The following is a 17,768-nucleotide window of genomic DNA, read 5'->3' as shown; positions in this document are numbered from 1 at the left end:
TCCCATATGTTCTTAAGTATTGCCATTTGTCATAAATTTCATGTTTTCCTTAATTAACTCTATAAATAACACATTAAAGTGAAATACTTGATGAATATTAAAACGAAAGACTTGTAAAAGCTATACCTGTCTAAAGGTTTGTCAGCTAAATTATACCTTCCACCATAGGTGTCAGTATGATGCCTCAGTTGTGTTTCAAAATTAGAAAAACAAAAGACTAAAAAGACTAAAAGCTCTTTTTTTTTGAGATGGAGTCTCCCTCTATTGCCCAGGCTGGAGTGCAGTGGTGCAATCTCGGCTCACTGCAACCTCCACTTACCAGGGTTCAAGCAATTATCCTTCCCTAGCTTCCCGAGTAACTGGGGCTACAGGCACCCGCTTGGCTAGTTTTTGCATTTTTAGTAGAGACAGGGTTTCACCATGTTGGCCAAGCTGCTCTGCTACTCCTCAACTCAAGTGCTGCCTTGGCCTCCCAAAGTACTGGGATTATAGACGTGAGCCACTATAGCTGGCTTAAAAACAATCTTTTTAAGAGAAATGCTATAGATTAATACTTCGGTCATGTTACTTCTTCTTTTCTCTTTATAAGTCATATCCACCTTTAAAGAAATATTTGAAGCCTGACTTCACCTATGACTCTAGGCCTTATTTTCATCTTACTTGTAGTGCCACATAACAGAGTTTGCTTCTGAAATTATAAATTATTTTGTAATATTTCCTCTTTGTAGCTCTCCAATTATATTCCTAACTATTTGAAGACACTGACTTAGGTAAATATTATTTAGGAATCTCTATTGTGTCTGATAGAAAACATAAAAATATACTTCTTAAAATAGAAGTATTATAGAAATACTATAGTAAAATAAAAGTATAATATAGAATACATTATGGGTGATTTTAAATAATGTTGAAACAGGAAAATTATTTTCAATATTAGAAAATCCCAGAAGTCATGAAGATTCATAATTTTGTCTATGTAACATTTTTAAATCCCTCATTTGGAAGAAATTATAAATAATTAGAATAAAGTATAAATGATGGCCTGGAAAAATATTTGCAATTATCTCAGAGACCAAAGGGCAACTTTCCATAATACAGATTTTTAAAAATGTTATACATTACTGAGAAAAAGAATAAATTTGCCAATTACAAAATTGGTGAAGGGAAAAAAATAATTGGGGCTTTAGTAAATAAAAATGATATTTATGATCACTCCTAATAAAATAGATGCAAATAAAAACTATAGTAAAATATAGCTATTTTAAGAAGTAAATGATTAGCAAAGACAGAAAAACGTGGTAACAGATAACAAAGTTTAACACAATTTAAAATAGTGAACTTTCCCTCAGCTGCTCATCACATGCCAATTTAAAAGAAAAATTTACTCCATAGCACCTATCAACATCGAACACACTCTACAGTCTATTTAAATAAGCTGCACATAACAAGTGTCACATAGCCTACATAAGCACAGTTTTTCAACTTTGAGGCTCCACCTTTCTCCATGAACTTCAGGCCCTGGGGCCAGGAATGACAGTGCTTCTATGCCAGGCCTTCTCCTCCTCCTTCACTCCCTTCCTCCTTCTTTTCTCTGTCTTCTTTTTCCTGTTCATCTTCAACTTTATCTCCTTACTCTTTCTTATCCACATCTGCTTTGCATAAAACTCTTTTGTCAAACTGGTGAGAAACAAAGCTTCCTTGAAAAAATTATCCACAAAATGCAAAGCTCATTGATAATGTAAAAAGTTAAATTCTAAAACTGTTTGTGTTGAGGTGAGACACAGATTTTCATTTTCTTTTATTGCTTTATGGCACAAAATAATTCTATCAGGGGAGGAAGAAGATAGATGGCTGCTGTAGTTGTGCTGGTATAATCTGGACTAGAACTCAATAATTTATAAATGTTAAGTTAATTTACAAGCAACATTCTAGTGAGTCTCCTGTCAGTAGAACTCACGGTAACTCTGATAATTTTAATGATCATAAAACTGAGGTAGGAAACAAATATGACCATTGTGTTTAGAAACCATGATCCTTCAAAACTTGTATTTCTTCCTAAATAAATACTAATAGGGACTAAAAATTAAAATCAAATGGTTTGTAGGGAAGTCTTTACCAATTTATGTGATCAGAGGTATTCTCTTAATATTAACATAAATCTTTATTGATTCATTAGACATTTTTAGTTTTAAATAAAATGATCAGAAATGTCAGCAAGGGCTATGGGAAAAAAGGGCTGGGTAAGAAAATTTGAAGTCTCATCTAACTGGAATGTAGCAATTTCAGAGAGATTAGTTGGGATTTATTTTATATGAAATATAAAATATATAAAGGTCACTCTGGTCTCTTATATAAAATACTCAGTAGAAGCCATACCACTTTATAATAATTCAGTAAGTGTTAACATCTTATAACTAAGGTATCATTCAATTCTAAAATCATTTAAGGAAGTTTTGAAATGGATGTAGTGTGTATATTTCCAGGTTAAAAATGAAGCATTTTTAAAAAAATTACTTTTATTTATTTTAACTCCTTTGAAGTACTCTTTGAAAACAATAGAAGTAAGGAAGAAATTTTGGGATAGAACAGAAAGGGAATAAACTAAACAACCAACGGACTTACTGGAAAGAGTTCACCTGTAACCAGATAAGGTCCGCTCTGAGACCAAAAACTTGCTGTGTTCTACCTCCCTCTCAACCCTTTCTAGTTGCTCTTCTGTTCTGTTTTCATAATCTCACCTTCAGTATCATCAAATATTGACACAGAATGGCTGGACTCTCAGCTCAACTCCACCCTCTAACCTAGAACCTCGGCCCTAAGTGAACAGCTGACCCCATTTTTCCGCCCAAATGATTGCTTTTTTGGCCTGCCCTGCCCCCTATCTTGGGAGTATAAAAAGACTTCAGCTGGCCAAGCAATAGAAGCGACTGATGCAACAGGTTGGGGATGCAGGCTGCTGAGTGTTGAGGATACAAGCGGCTGAGCATCTCAGACTACAGACAGATGCAGCTAACTTCAGAGGACGCGGCTTCAGGGAAAGATCACCTTCTTCCTGCACCATCCCCTTTCCAACTCCCCATTCCACTGAGAACCACAACCATTGCCCAATAAAATCCTCTGCATACACCACCCTTCAATCCGTTTAGTGACCTGGTTCTTTCTGGGTGCCAAGAGGGCGGGGGATTGGACGCTGCTGTGGAATGCATAGAGCCTGCTCCTACCAGAGAGAAGCAGCTAGCTGATTCCAGTGTTCCTTTCTTCTGGTTCCTGCACTTGCTTGCTCGCACACTCCCTCTTGCAAGGAGTGGCCAGCAGCAGGCTAAGGGTAACAAGCCACTCCAGTTCCCGCCCATGAAGGGAGGTCAGGGGAACAATCCTGTCTCAATATGAAATCTAATTTCAATAGAGGATTAAGTAGCTACCAAAAAATGATAGATTAGCTGGATAGATAAAGACATAGATATAGATAATATTGATAGATATAGATATAGATATACTGCATCCATCTGGTGATAGATTTCTGTCTTCAGAGTTGGAAATAACAGGGCGAGATGGGGGTACTAGATCACAGAGATCTCAATTGTTTAACTCCTCAGTTTGCACACCATGATAATAAGGGACAGAGGCTGTATTTTCCATAACATATTCAATGACTTTATTTTGCAAAATCTCATTTCTTATCATTGATCATTTTCCAACATCAGATGTTAACTTTTTCTCTTTGACCAAAAAAATATATATTATCATGTGTTCTTTTCATAACTGTTTATTTCAGTAAAAAAAAAAACTATTAATTTCAAAGATGAAAACGAGGTAACACATTAAATTATGGAATGCCATACAAAGGGGGTATTATTTGTCAGTTTCAATATTATATATGCATTTCTAGGAGACAGAAATATTTCTGCTTTAGTTATGTTTATTTTACTGCACTGTTCCATACAAGAACATATTGCAAGGTTAACAGTTTTTAAAGTGACTCATAATTTTGTGCACATCTCTGCTATATTATTGCAATCTGCATTCGGTTTAAGTTTTAAATTTAAAAATAATTGCTTCTTATTAAAATCTCCCACATTGCATTATTGCTGGTCATGCAGAAAATTACTTTGCTGCGGGAAATAAAACTATCCAATATAATCTTTTCTCCTTATAGCAGAGGAATAATTGGATTAATCACAAGTCAAAATCTTGGAAGTAGAGTGCTTGGTTGGCTAAACTGAGCCATGCCTGTCGGCGATGATAGATGATAGAGATTCGATAACACTAGATAATCGAGTGAAGCTAGTCACCATGATAATGATTATTTTTTAAAATATTGGAATTTGTTAATTATCCACCAAATATGAGGGGAAGCTGGGCTTGCCCTTTGAGGGAACTAGTTGCCTTGTTAAGACATCATCATATATCCACGTCCACTTAGGCAACTTGCTCCTCTGCTTATCTAGAACTATTCTGTCAATGTTGAAAGCTTGTGATGAAGTAGAGGTCTCTCATATTCTGAATCTTAGCCATGATTACTGCAAATGTTAATTTTTTTGCTAAATTTTTCTTTTTTCTTCTATTAAACGAATTCAAAGTATGATATATTTCTTGAAACTGTCTTACAGCTCTTTAATGTTCTCTTTTGTTTTGTTCTTTTCATTTTTTTTTCTCTTCTCATTTCAGTTTGGAAATTTTCTGTGGCTTACCTACAGCTCACTCATTCTTTCTTCAGTCATGGAAGTTGATTAATAAACCCATCGATGGGCCTATTCTTTTTTCTCCCTTAGCATTTTCTTTTGATTCTTTCTTAGTTTTTTTTTTTATTTCTCTGTTTATATTACACATCTCTATTTTTTTTTCTGTTAAGAGCCCTTAACATAGTAATCACAATTATTTTAATTTCTCTGAATGATGATCCTAACAGTTGTGTTGTACCTAGGTATGGTTCTGATTCTTGTTTTGTGGAGTAAAAGTAAAGGAGTGACTTGATGAAAAATTACAACTGCAAATGCTTATATTAAAAAAGAAGAAAAAAGAATTAAAAAATTAATGTTTTCAGCTCCCACCAAAAGAAGCTAGGGAAAGAGGAGCTTGATTATTAAGTAAAAGTAAAAAATAGATAAATAAATAGAAAAGACATCTCTGAAAGAAAAAACAAACTAATGATAAAGTAAACAAACAAATGTTATTTTAAATAAATTATTAAAAACAATTTTTAAAACTAGATTGCTCAAACAAAAGCAATGAAAGAGTAGGTTGCACTATATTTGTAACACACAATGGCTAAGAGAATATTATCTAACAACTTTATGCTACCAAGTCTGGAAACTTAAAGAAAAGTGGCAAATAGCTTGAAAAACACAAGTTATCAAAACTAGTTTAAAAAGTAACTGAAAAGCTAAGTAGTCCAATTTCTGGTAAAGATATATAACTGATGATTAAAATCCTTTATACAAAGAAAGAAAAAAACAAAAAATAAACAGCCTTATGTAAATGTACTGGTAAATTTTATTAAATATTTAATGAATGAAGCATATAACTCTTAGTTGATAAAGTACAGTAGGAAATGTTTACTTATTTAATTATGATTACCATAATACCAAAATTAGAAATTCAAATAAATATTTAATGGATGAGTCATATAAATCTTAGTTGATGAAATAGGGTAGGAAATGTTTTGAGGTGGGAAATTAAAGAAATAAAGAAAAATAAAATTAAAAAGAGAAAGAAATAAGCTTTCATGTATTAGGCTGACTGGTCCCAGAGGCAGCAACAGGCACAGCCCAGACCCAGGAAAAGGCTTGATAAACACTATCTAAGAAGCTAGGACACAAAGGAATGTGCTCTGGAGACTCTCCCAGCACTCCTTCAACATATGGAGAAGAAAAACAAATTTTCCTTTGCTTTATGGTATTAGTTTATAGATTCTTGTTTTCTGTAACTAGTAACTTCAAGTATTCTGTTTTATCTAAGAAGTATACTGAAGGTCATGAGAAGCCTGAGCAGGCCTGAACTACAGCTGTCTGGGCACCATAGTGAAGGTTATGAGATAAACCAGTGCAAGACTCTTTAGAGCAAAACCTGGACAACAGACAAATGGGTTGCTTGGTAATGGTCATGTGTAATCCGGAGTTATGAACCTGTCACAATTTAATTAATTGTTCTGCCTCTGTATCCTTGCTTTCGTGCCACTGTAAGCCTGCTTCAAGTTAGTCCACCCCTTTGTGAAGTGTGTATGAAAGTCAAGTGCTGTTTTTGTTCTGGACCCAGTCTTTGGATGTTGAGTCTGCTGGGTCTGAGTGCACTCAATAAAGATACCCCCGTGTATACACCCCAAGGTCTCTCTCTGGTCCTCCTGATTCCACAATATTTCACTTATTTAATTATGATTACCATAATACCAAAATCAGAAAAATTATAAAAGAAAACACAGATGTAAAAATTGATATATACATAGATGCAAAATTGTAGAACCAGAAAAGCTTTAGCAAAATATTAGCTAATTGAAATAAGAAATATTGGTTTAATATTAGAACATCTATGGCTGTATTTCACCATTATAGTAGAGATTCTAGCATGTGCATTAGAGCAATGGAAAAATATGTAAATTAAGAGTAAAGCTGCAAAACACTATTTGCATTTGACATTATTGATTTTGTAGGAAATTATAAGGAATCTACAAAAAATGTTATTAATATTTAAAGAACATAGTGGGTTCAGGCTGGGTGCAGTGGCTCACGCCTGTAATCCCAAGACTTTGGGAGGCTGAGGCGGGCGGATCATGAGGTCAGGAGATCGAGACCATCCTGGCTAAAACGGTGAAACCCCGTCTCTACTAAAAATACAAGAAAAAAAAAATTAGCCAGGTGTCGTGGCGGGCGCCTGTAGTCCCAGCTACTCGGGAGGCTGAGACAGGAGAATGGCGTGAACCTGAGAGGCGGATCTTGCAGTGAGCCGAGATCTCACCACTGCACTCCAGCCTGGGTGAGAGAGTGAGACTCCAAAAAAAAAAAAAGAAAAAGAAAAAAGAATGTAGTGGGTTCATAGGAAACCTGGCCATCATACAAAAATCTGTCTTTCCATGTCCTATAATTACAATTAAAATACAGAGTAAATTACAATTTACAGTAGCATCCAATACAGAAAATACTTGGAGACACATTTAATGTAATATTTGTAAAAGCTCTAAACTGAAAACTGTGATACATATCTGAGAAAAGTGAAAGAAAACATGAGATGGAGTGATATATCATATTCATTGACTGTAAGACTCATTGTAAGATGTCACAAATCTACAACTTAAATGAAGTTTGGATCAGAGTCCTGGTAGCCTTTTTTTGTAGATTGTCAAGCTGATTCTAAAATGTACGTAGACATTCAACGAACCTAGGAGCGCCAAAATGTTTGCACAGGAAGAACAGACTTGAAGGTCTTTTGCCGTGTGATTTCAAGCCTTAGTATAAAGTTACAAGTACCGGGTGGTATTGCTGTAAGGGCAGACATAAAAATAAATGAAACAGCATAGAGACTCCAGAAATCGGGCCATGGATATTTGTTGAGCTGACTTTCAAAAAAGGTGTCAAGTCAATTCAATGGGGGAAAATAAAATCTTTTCAACAAATGTTGCTGGGACAAGTGGACATGGAAGAAAAGAAAACTTTAAAGTCATGACATATACAACGTTACTTAAATTAATTCATAGAAATATCTATGAATTAAGTGTTAAGCTGTAAAATGTCTAAAAATTATTTTTGTGAGTTTCGAATAGGCAAAGATTTCTTACGCAATTATTATAAACGTGAAAAATAAAAGAAAAAAACAAATTGAACTTTGTCAAACTTGCATGGAAATTATACTTGTGTAAAGGTGATTTAAAAAATTAATCCAGTGATAGTACTGCAAATTACGAGAGAAAAAGAAATACATAATGTGACTGAAAATACCCTAATAGAGAAATGATGAAGTTTTCCTATGAGAATATCTGAAAGAAAACATAAACTGCAAAGACAATTACCCAGTTGAAAAAATAAAATAAAACGAGATTGGAGGCAGAAATTTAAAATAGCTTTTAAAAATGCATGAGATAAAAAATGTGGAACAAGGGTTTAGCCCTAGCAATAATTTTGAACTATATTTTTAAAAAACAAAGCAAAACAAAACTTGCATATCTGAATAATTTGTGTAACAGACCCATCAAGAAATGTTTCTTGTGGAAAAGCAAAGCGTGTTCTTGTTAAGAACTTTCCCTAAAGCAATACTTTGACCAAAGCAAACTTTCTCTACACAAAATGGGTGAGTTCTACAGCTGATGAATCATTTTTAATTCAGCATTATGCTTATAACTCAAAAATCTGTTACTATTCAGGGCCCATGGACTCATGCGTGACTCTCTTAGAGGGGAAGCTACAAATTTTGATTAACAAAAATAACAGGAGAGTTTTGCCACAATTTCTCTGTAAGTTACTAAAGCACTGGTAAACCTACTTGATAGAATGTGTAATGGACAAATGCACAAGTGAGGGAGGAAGCCAGTTCCTACTCTAGATTTCTTTTGGTGTACACTGAAACATGGTAATAGCATGGTTTCTAAGGATATGGTGGTGGTTGGCAATTGGCAGACATGGCAACTAGTTTATACTCTCAAATGGACATTCATTCTTTGTGCATGTACAAAATCTTTTTTCCCAGCTTGTCTCTCTCTCTAGAATGCAGGGCCTTGTCCAAGTACAACAATGTGATTCAAAGAGGCCTTGCTTCATAGCAAAGGCACAATCCCAGCAGGACCAAGGTATGTATCAAAATAGGACACATGTGCTATCTGGTATTATTCATGTAATTTTCAGGAGGTTTTACCTGACGGTATATATTAGGTTGCCATGCAAATTATTACCTCCAAACCTGATCAAGGCACCCATCATACAGTCAAATCATTGCCGTATATCAAACACTATCTGTTCATTTTTACAGAGGAGTCCTTTTTCTATCAATGAATCTTCTCAAGTCCTAAGAGGAAACTCCTCCTCTGTTTCTTGCATCAGTAGATTGTTCAGTCTTGACCCAAGAAATCTAACTGTTCCCTACTTTTTTTTTGTCATTTCACTTACTATGACTGCAGACTTCTGAGTTCTCCTTATCTTGGAGTTTCTTCAATCTTTCATGCCATCGGCAACACAATGGTGTGCTCTGTGTATTCAATTCTAAGACTGCATACAGCTATCGGAATATAGTGAGATTTACTAGATTATAATACAGTCATAATTAGGTTCACATATTTGGGCAATAAGAAACATCTTCGACATGAACAGGGTACTGGTTAGTTCTGTACCAATGTAATTCTACATGGGTTGTCAGATCTAGGGCAAATATAATTTATTGGCTGTTCTCTTCTTTTGACACCAGCCACTGGAGGTCATTCTCTACCTCTAGCCTCAGAAGCTTATGTTCTTTTAAAAAAAAAATCCAGAATCTGAATCCCATTGCTACAGAAACCGATTTGTCAATGCATTCTGAAACTGTGCAAAAGGGACAAAGGAAATACAAAATACAACTCCCACTCTATGTTCCTGTATTTCTTTTTTATTCCCCTCAGAATTGAATTTGCAGGATTTACTGGCTGGATGCCAGTCCTATCCTAAGGCACTTAAAAATGCTCGTGACAATGCTGTTCATTCATTATGCGAATACAAAAACTGTGCAAAAAAAAGCCTGGAACTCAGATCACGGATAATTGCTTCTTTATTTTCCTGAATGCTTCTTTGCTAGCATAGCCAAATTTAACATCCTGGTTTCTCTTTAGCTGGTTACAATCTAACTGTTCCCTGAACAGTGTCTTTCTAGCTGTACCCAGGAAATGTAGACTTTGCTACTTCAACTCCATTGGACTAGCACTGCCATGCAAGAATATTTTAATTTTAATAATTTCTTTTGATTACTTTGATGCTTTCCTTATGAAACCAAATATTTCTCTTTTTTTTATTATACTTTCAGTTCCAGGGTACATGTGCACAACATGCAGGTTTGATACATAGGTATACATGTGCCATGTTGGTTTGCTGCACCCATTAACTCATCATTTACATTAGGTATTTCTCCTAATGCTATTCCTCTCCTTGTCCCCCATCCCCCAACAGGTCCTGAGTGTGATGTTCCCTGCCCTGTGTCCAAGTGTTGTCAGTGTTCAATTCCCACCTATGAGTGAGAATATGCGGTGTTTAAAACCAAATATTTCTATTAGAGGTCTATCACTTTCTGTAGAATTGATGAATCTTCATAGAAAATGTATTTTTAAAGCAAAATCTGTTAAGTCAGTTTTCCATTTTGGGTGTATATATATATTTAAAACATTCTTATTTACTTTCCCTATTTCGTTGATATTTTGCACATAATTATTTTCATCAGGATATTGAAAATTAAAATATAATACTTGACTCTTCTATTAATTTTACTCAATATAACATTTCGACAATTTTACATAAGTTATTGTGGGTTAGCTCTTCTAGACGTTATTCTGTCAAGGCTCATTGTCCCAGGTAAAAACATTTGCAGATTTATATTTTGTAAAAATATTTTATTCTATCATCAGTTTTGAAAAATAAAAACAATTCCAAATGCAATATTAAACGTTTTCATTTGTATTTATTCTTTGGATACGATAATCTGTGTTTTCTCAGATAACCAGAATGACAACTACATCCTTTATCTTCAACACATTGCCCTAATACCCATCACAATCTGCTGAGTTTTAAGAGTACTCTTTTCCTATACTGCTCAGTTGCATTTGTATCTTTTTTGACATTTTGAAGCCACAAGTTCTTCAAGTAGTTTATTACGATCATAGTTACTAATTATTATTGCATCTATATTTTAGTAATGGATAATGCTATTTGTGATGATGTAGTCTAGCAGTACTTTTCACTATGAATTCAATAAGAAATTATTATTTCTTAAATATTACATAAGAACTATTTTATGTTTTTCTCATAAGAGAGAATTTTTTTAATTCACTTATTTTGGTGCCCATTTAAGTCATCAGTACAGATGTGATTATTTTATACACTTTGTTTTAATGAGTCATACAACTACCAGCAGAAGAAAGATAAAATTGTTAGAGTCAAACATGATGGCTAAATGTCCTTTGGGTGAAAATATGAATGTTAAAATATTAATTGTGATCTGAAGCCATAAAACTTTCTACTAACAATGGAGTTTGTCAATTTATGTGCTTTATTAGGAGTATTTTGAAGCAAAAGGTATGACTCAAAAGACATTTTATAGTTTTGGATTTGTTGAAGATGCTACCTTAAAATCTTTTAAATTTATGTGAGAAAGCTATCCACTAGTTTTTATTCAAGAACTCTTCAAGACAAACATTAATTAACATGTTCGAGACTTGTTGAGAACATGATTGGAAAATGCTGTCTCTGAACCAAAGGGCCTTGGGGCATCGGCTCTGTGATAATCCTTCCTTCTAGGGAAAATGGAATGAAACTTGTCACTCTTTTTTCTGATACAAGATGCTGCAAATATCTCTAGACAATTCAACCCTGGAGAGATAATTTGTACATGTTTCAATAAAGTAGAGTGAATGAAAATGTATTATTCTTGGTGACATTCTTACAATATATTTGTTCTGACCTGAATAATCATATTTGATACTTTGATATTTCTAATTTTTAATGGCAAAAAAATCTCAGTGACTTGAATAAGGAAAATATGTTACAATTATATAGCATCACTGCCCATAATGTCTGCCCCAGTGTAAGTGATTAAAAATAGAATACTTCTTTCCTTTGAAGCTGTCATCATATTCTGCTTCACTAGGTCGGGGAGGCAGATGCCTTTTTATTGGGCACCTTAACTCAATTCTAAGGATATAAGATGTTTCTTATCTGGTAGTTCTAGTTTTTAAGGTTTTTTTTGTTTTTTTTTTGTTTTTTTTTGTTTTTTTTTTACCTAGACAATCCCTTATTACTCCAATCCTCTGTTAGAGTTAATTATTTTAAATATAAAATTCTCCCTGTGCAAATTATTTTATGGTTTCGCTCTGCTGATAGGACCTTTATTGATAGAGTAGAACATCATAATTTATTGAAAGGAAGAACTACAATCAGCAACAATATTGGATAGCAGGTATTTGATACTGAGGTAAGTAGTCTCTAAATATGGCAGCCGACAATTCCTTCCATCCTGGTACACTCATGCCCTTCCTCAGATAATGGATGAGTTTATTTATAGTATCCTTTATTTTGGAAGAAATTATGTCTGGATTTGATAGATATAATGTGACAGAAGAGTGCACTATCATGGAATCCAGAAGACATGCCATTTGGAAGCCAGGCTAGACTATTGAACAATTAAATACTATATGGAGAGAGACAGAGAATGAAAAATCATCTCCCAAACAGTCTTTTCAGTCTAGTGGAATTATGTAAAAGACTCCAAGTGAGACCAGCAGAACTTCAAAACTGACCCTGGGTAACTCAAAGAATCATAATTAATAGTAAGTTATTATACTGGATTGTTTTGTAAAACAGAAACAAATGACTCAAACAGTAACCTAGAAATCATGGGCAAATGTGGATATTACTATTCTCAGAGACTTGAGTAGGCAGGAACAAGACAATCAGCCGTCTCACAGACCAGACCCTCATCCTTCTTTCTTCTTCAAGAAATATCTATCTTAGGCAGGAAATGTGTAAAAGTTTATGTAAACACCCAGAATCCTACAATAATTTCTATTACTCACCTGGTACACCAATAATTAGTTAAAATATATTGCTGATTTCTTGTAGGCATGGCAGGTGGCATGCTAATCTGCTGGTTATAAAATTAAACAAGATACACAGATAAACTGAATAGGGTTGAATTAGGGGCTTTGAAAGACCTCAGTAAGGATGCTCCCACCACGGCAATACAGCTCATTAAGAGATTAAGTGCTCAAGGCTGGTTATAATGAGTAGTGAAACAGCAAGAACACAATGTCCCAATTTGTAAATGTAATGGTGCTGTACCTATGGAAAACCTTTAATATTTTAGAAAGTTAATGAAAGAAATCCCCATGCTATATCCATCACCCTGATTCGATTATTAAGTGCCCGAGATGATTCGCCTCTCACTGAAATTGAAATAGATTTGTTTTCTTAAATACACCTTCCTGGCACCTTTTAAAGAAGGCAAAGCTAAAGCTGAGAAAGTTCACAGGAATTGGGTAATGAAGAATTTGCTCAGCTAGCGTGACAGTCACATAGTCTAGATGGAGACAAATGTCTGCTCAGGAGTCATTAGTTTAGGAGCTCCAGGCATCAGGTCTTGATTGGCACATGTGATCGCTTCTGCTTACAACAGCAGCTATAGTGGAGTAGCCTGCAAGGACCACAACAGCCACATTGGCGATTACTCCTCCTAAAGCAAGACGCCAAAGGGAAGAAAATAAAAGAGGTTGCTATGTGTTTAATTGTGTCCCTAAGAACAAGATATGTTCTAGTCCTAACCCTAAGTACCTCAAAATGTGAACATACTTGGAAATAAGATCTTTGCAGATGCAATGAGTTAAATTAGAATGAGGTCATGTTGAAGTAGGCTAGTGTCCTAATCCTAGAAGCCTGGTGTCTTTAAAGAAGGCAGAGACACAGGCTCTGTGAAGACTGAGAATTGGAGTGATGTCTCTACAAATTGTGGAACGTCAAATAGTGCCAGCCAACTACCAGAAGCCAGGTAGAGCCAGGAAAAGATTCCCTTATGTTTCAGTGTGAGCATGGCCCTGCAGATACTTTGATTTTGGACTTCTAGTATCCTGAACTGCTAGACAATAAAATTTTTTTTAAGCCACCTATTTTGTAGTACTTGGTTACAGCAACCCTAGGGAACTTAATACAAAGGTCCATCTCTGCCTGTACAACATAAACAAGAATAATTACAATCCCCAGGCCCCCAATCCACATACACAGACACACACACACACACACACACACACACACTCCCTACAGAACAAGAACAGTAGCAACAACAACAAAAATGAAATGTACCTTCTTTTGATTTATCCTCATGTCTATTCCTCGAGAACAATCACATAAAAATATTTTCACAGACGATGTAACTCTATGTCCAAGTCCAAATGACCCTAAGAAACATTAATATACCAAAAATTGAGGAGGTTTTGAAAGTAGTGATTATATAAATAATAAAGAATCTTGAGGAGAAAGAAGCTGAAGCTACAGAATTTTATCAAGTGTCCAGGTTAGACATAAAGAACTAAGGCAATGAAGCTTTCCCCATTCCTTCAACTCCTACTGATAATTTGTTTTTATAATTCTGGGGAAAGGATTCTTAAAAGGACAAAAAGAAGCAGTTCAGGAACTTCATTATAAATCATAATCATGAAATTATAATGCAATATTTTAAGGAAGACATGTAATGTTTTAATTCTAATATGGAAATCAAAGGGGTAGCTTATATACAATGCCAATCATCATCCCAATTATGGTCTCAGTTTGGCTGGTACAAAAGTCAGATGGGTTCTGGCAATTATTTGTAGAATATAAATAGAATTATTTATAGATTTTAAACAAGGTTACAGCAATTAGATGAAAACTGTGACCATATTTCTACATTGAAAGACAATTTTTAATTTCTGCTGATTGCTATGCAGCCATTGATTTGGCTTATGTGATCTTACGAGTCACTGTTAATGCTGGCTATCAAGAGCAATTTGTTTTTCTCTTTTATGGCCAGAAGTTTGATTTAGTGTTTTCCCAGCCACCTGGATATTTAAATTATCTGGCATGATATCATAATCCACTAAGATAAGCTTTAAACAGATGGCCTCAACCTAACTCAAATGCTAAAGTTGCCCATTACATTGGTGCCGTATTAACAGCAGTAATTGTGAAAAAATTGTGTGATGCTCTGTCTGTATTGATTTTATTGCAAAAAAGGGTGTGTTATTCCATAGAAAATCATATAGAGGGCTTCCCAGACAGTATAGTCCCAGTTATCAGGGACAAATATGCTCAAGACTAGACAGAAACTATTAGCCTTCAGCCCCCTAAATACCAAAACTAATACTTAGAAAGAAACTTACTAATATATTTCTAGGAGCAGCATTTATCACATCTATATGATCATGCCTCTTAATATGGTTGCTTTAAAATTTTTTAAAAAAATTTTTAGATAGTATCTCATTCTATCACCCAGGCTGGTCTGCAGTGGTACAATCATGGCTCACTGAAGCCACAACCTCCTGGACTTAAGCTATCTTCCCAACTCAGCCTCATGAGTAGCTAGAACGTAAGACACATGCCACCATACCTGGCTAATTATATAAATTTTTTATAGAGCTGGCATCTTCCTATGTTGCCTAGGCTAGTCTCGAACTCCTGGGCTCAAGCGATCCTCTCGCCTCGGCCTCCCAAAGAGCTGGGATTACAGGCCTTTTTATAAGATTAATAAAATGTATCAAAATCATTTCAGTTATGAGCTATGTGGGGTCTTAAGATAACAAGATGCCTCCCAACTTTTGTGTTCATTTATTCATGTATTCAACAAGTGTAAGCACTTACTTAATGCAAGCACTGGTCTAGAAACTAGGATCATAATAATGAAAAATTGAAAAGATAGCCTCAAGGAGGTTATATTCCAGTTGAAGACAGACATTTTTAAAAGTATAAATGCATTACATATCATAGGATAATGAACACCAAAGATAAAAATAAAGCAAGAGATAGAATTAGGATGTAATAAGAAAGATACATTGCTTACTAATAGAGAATTGTCAGGAATGGTTGCACTTACAAGTGGTATTTAAGTAGAGATATCACAGTGGCCAGAAAGGCTACAGTGGAATGGAATGAATGGGGTGACCAGAAAATGAAAACTTCAATCTGAATAGATGTGGAACACACAGGATAGGACAAAATGTGGATCCACAACTTGCCATTACTTCCCTTGATATTGGCTAGTCTCCCAGTACAGCACTGGCAGAGATCATTATTGCTACCTCTTGATATCCTAGGAACTTTGTAGTCATCCTCAGAAATGTTGCCAAGCTCATGGGTTGCTTTACTAACATTGCTTCCCAGATCTTTGCAAATGACGAATCAGCCTTGTAGGGGAACATAGAATTGAACATCGTTTTCATAGCATGTATATGCATCCTAAAGTGTTAAAATTATTGAAACATATCCCTAGTCAGGAGCCAATGGATTGTACTATTGTTCTGGTCATTGGCCTTTCAAAAACTGGAATTATCTATCTAAATCTCTGTGAACAGCTCCTTCTAGGCTCAATTGGCTGACATGTGTGACAAAGTTGAAACCCTTGGTTCCTATGTAGATTTTGCAGGTGAAATTTCATATTAAATCAACACTTGATGCTTTGACAAAGCCAAAAGCTTTTTATGAACAGTCAGATCCACAGATACAGTCCAAAGTATGCATGAGTGGGTTGCCCATGGATGAAGAACTGCTCTTCAGTATCTTTAAAACCCAATTTAGAAGTTACTGCATGTATCAAAAAAACAGTTTCAAGGTACCAAAGATGGCAACAGAGTTGATTGTCTTCTATGGGTCTATATAGTTGGTTAAGTGCCTGGGACCCATGTCCTTATAGGGGCATTTTAGGAAAGGTATCAATATTACATAAATATATACAATAATCTGGTTGATTTTCCTATTTATAATTTAGATCTTTATCTTCAGACAGGTTGCTGCTACTTCTCAAAGTATAAATAAGCATGTGAGGTGTTGCATAAACATTAAATACCTTAATTTCACCATGCCATAATATATACATATGCAAGATGTCATGTCACACATCATAAATATATACAATTTTTGCTGGTAAATTAAAACTATTTTAAATCAACTGTATGATTTTATTCACAGCTATTTCTCTTAGACCTAACAAGGCTTTTAGCAAACACTTGTTGAATGCATGGCTAGAACAACAAAATAATTAATTAATGATCACATTCATTTTCTACTTTTTCCTTATGTAGTACATTGCTTTGTTTTATTTTCCTGTGACTTCCCTTCATATCTCTTGGCGGAGAAACCTCAAAACTTTGTCTCCAGTAATCATTATCCTGAAGTCCAATACTATATTTCTAATAGCCCATTTGGCAAGTATAATACATTTCTCTATGAAATGCAGAAAGCAATTGCAACAAAATCAAAAATTGACAAATGGGATCGGATTAAAGAGGTTATGAATAGCAAAAGAAACTATTAACAGAGCCAACCTACAGAATGGGGGAAAATTTTTGCAAACTATGTATCTAACAAAGGTCTAATATTCAGTATCTATAAAGAACTTAAAGAAATTTACAAGAAAAGACAACTCCATTAAAAAGTAGACAAAGGATGTGAACAGATAATTTTCAAAAGAAGACATGCATGCAGCCAACAGTTATATGAAAAAAAAAAAGCTCAAGATTACTAATCATTAGAGAAATGCAAATCTCCTAGCAGTCAGAATGGCTATTATTAAAAAGTCAAAAAATGACAGATCCTGTCGAGGTTGTGGAGAAAAAGGAACACTTATACACTTTTGGTGGGAGTGTCAATTAGGTCAACCATTGTGGAAGACACTGTGGCAATTCCTCAAAGACCTAAAGGCAGAAATACCATTCGACCCAGCGATCCCATTACTAGGTATATATCCAAAGGAATATAAATTGTTCCATTATAAAGACACATGCACTTGTATGTTCATTGCAGCCCTATTCACAATAGCAAAGACACGGCATCAACATAATGCCCATCAGTGATCAGTAGATAAAGAAAATG

The 17,768-nt window shown here is 34.8% G+C and overlaps 1 long non-coding RNA gene across 1 annotated transcript in view; it reads right to left on the bottom strand.

Annotated features, from left to right (window-relative positions):
• Positions 1 to 17,768, bottom strand: part of LOC103890597 (uncharacterized) — a 205,002-nt gene that overhangs the window by 26,689 nt on the left and 160,545 nt on the right. Inside the window, exon 3 of the long non-coding RNA XR_008525168.1 lies at positions 14,010 to 14,104. This is a non-coding gene — a long non-coding RNA (uncharacterized LOC103890597). The remainder of the gene's footprint in view (positions 1 to 14,009; positions 14,105 to 17,768) is intronic.

This window comes from Pongo abelii, chromosome 4 (genome assembly GCF_028885655.2).
Source record: "Pongo abelii isolate AG06213 chromosome 4, NHGRI_mPonAbe1-v2.0_pri, whole genome shotgun sequence".
In the NCBI taxonomy this organism is placed as follows: domain Eukaryota; kingdom Metazoa; phylum Chordata; class Mammalia; order Primates; family Hominidae; genus Pongo; species Pongo abelii.
The sequence above is the reverse complement of the archived record's forward strand: the minus strand, read 5'-3'. Positions and strand labels throughout refer to the sequence as shown.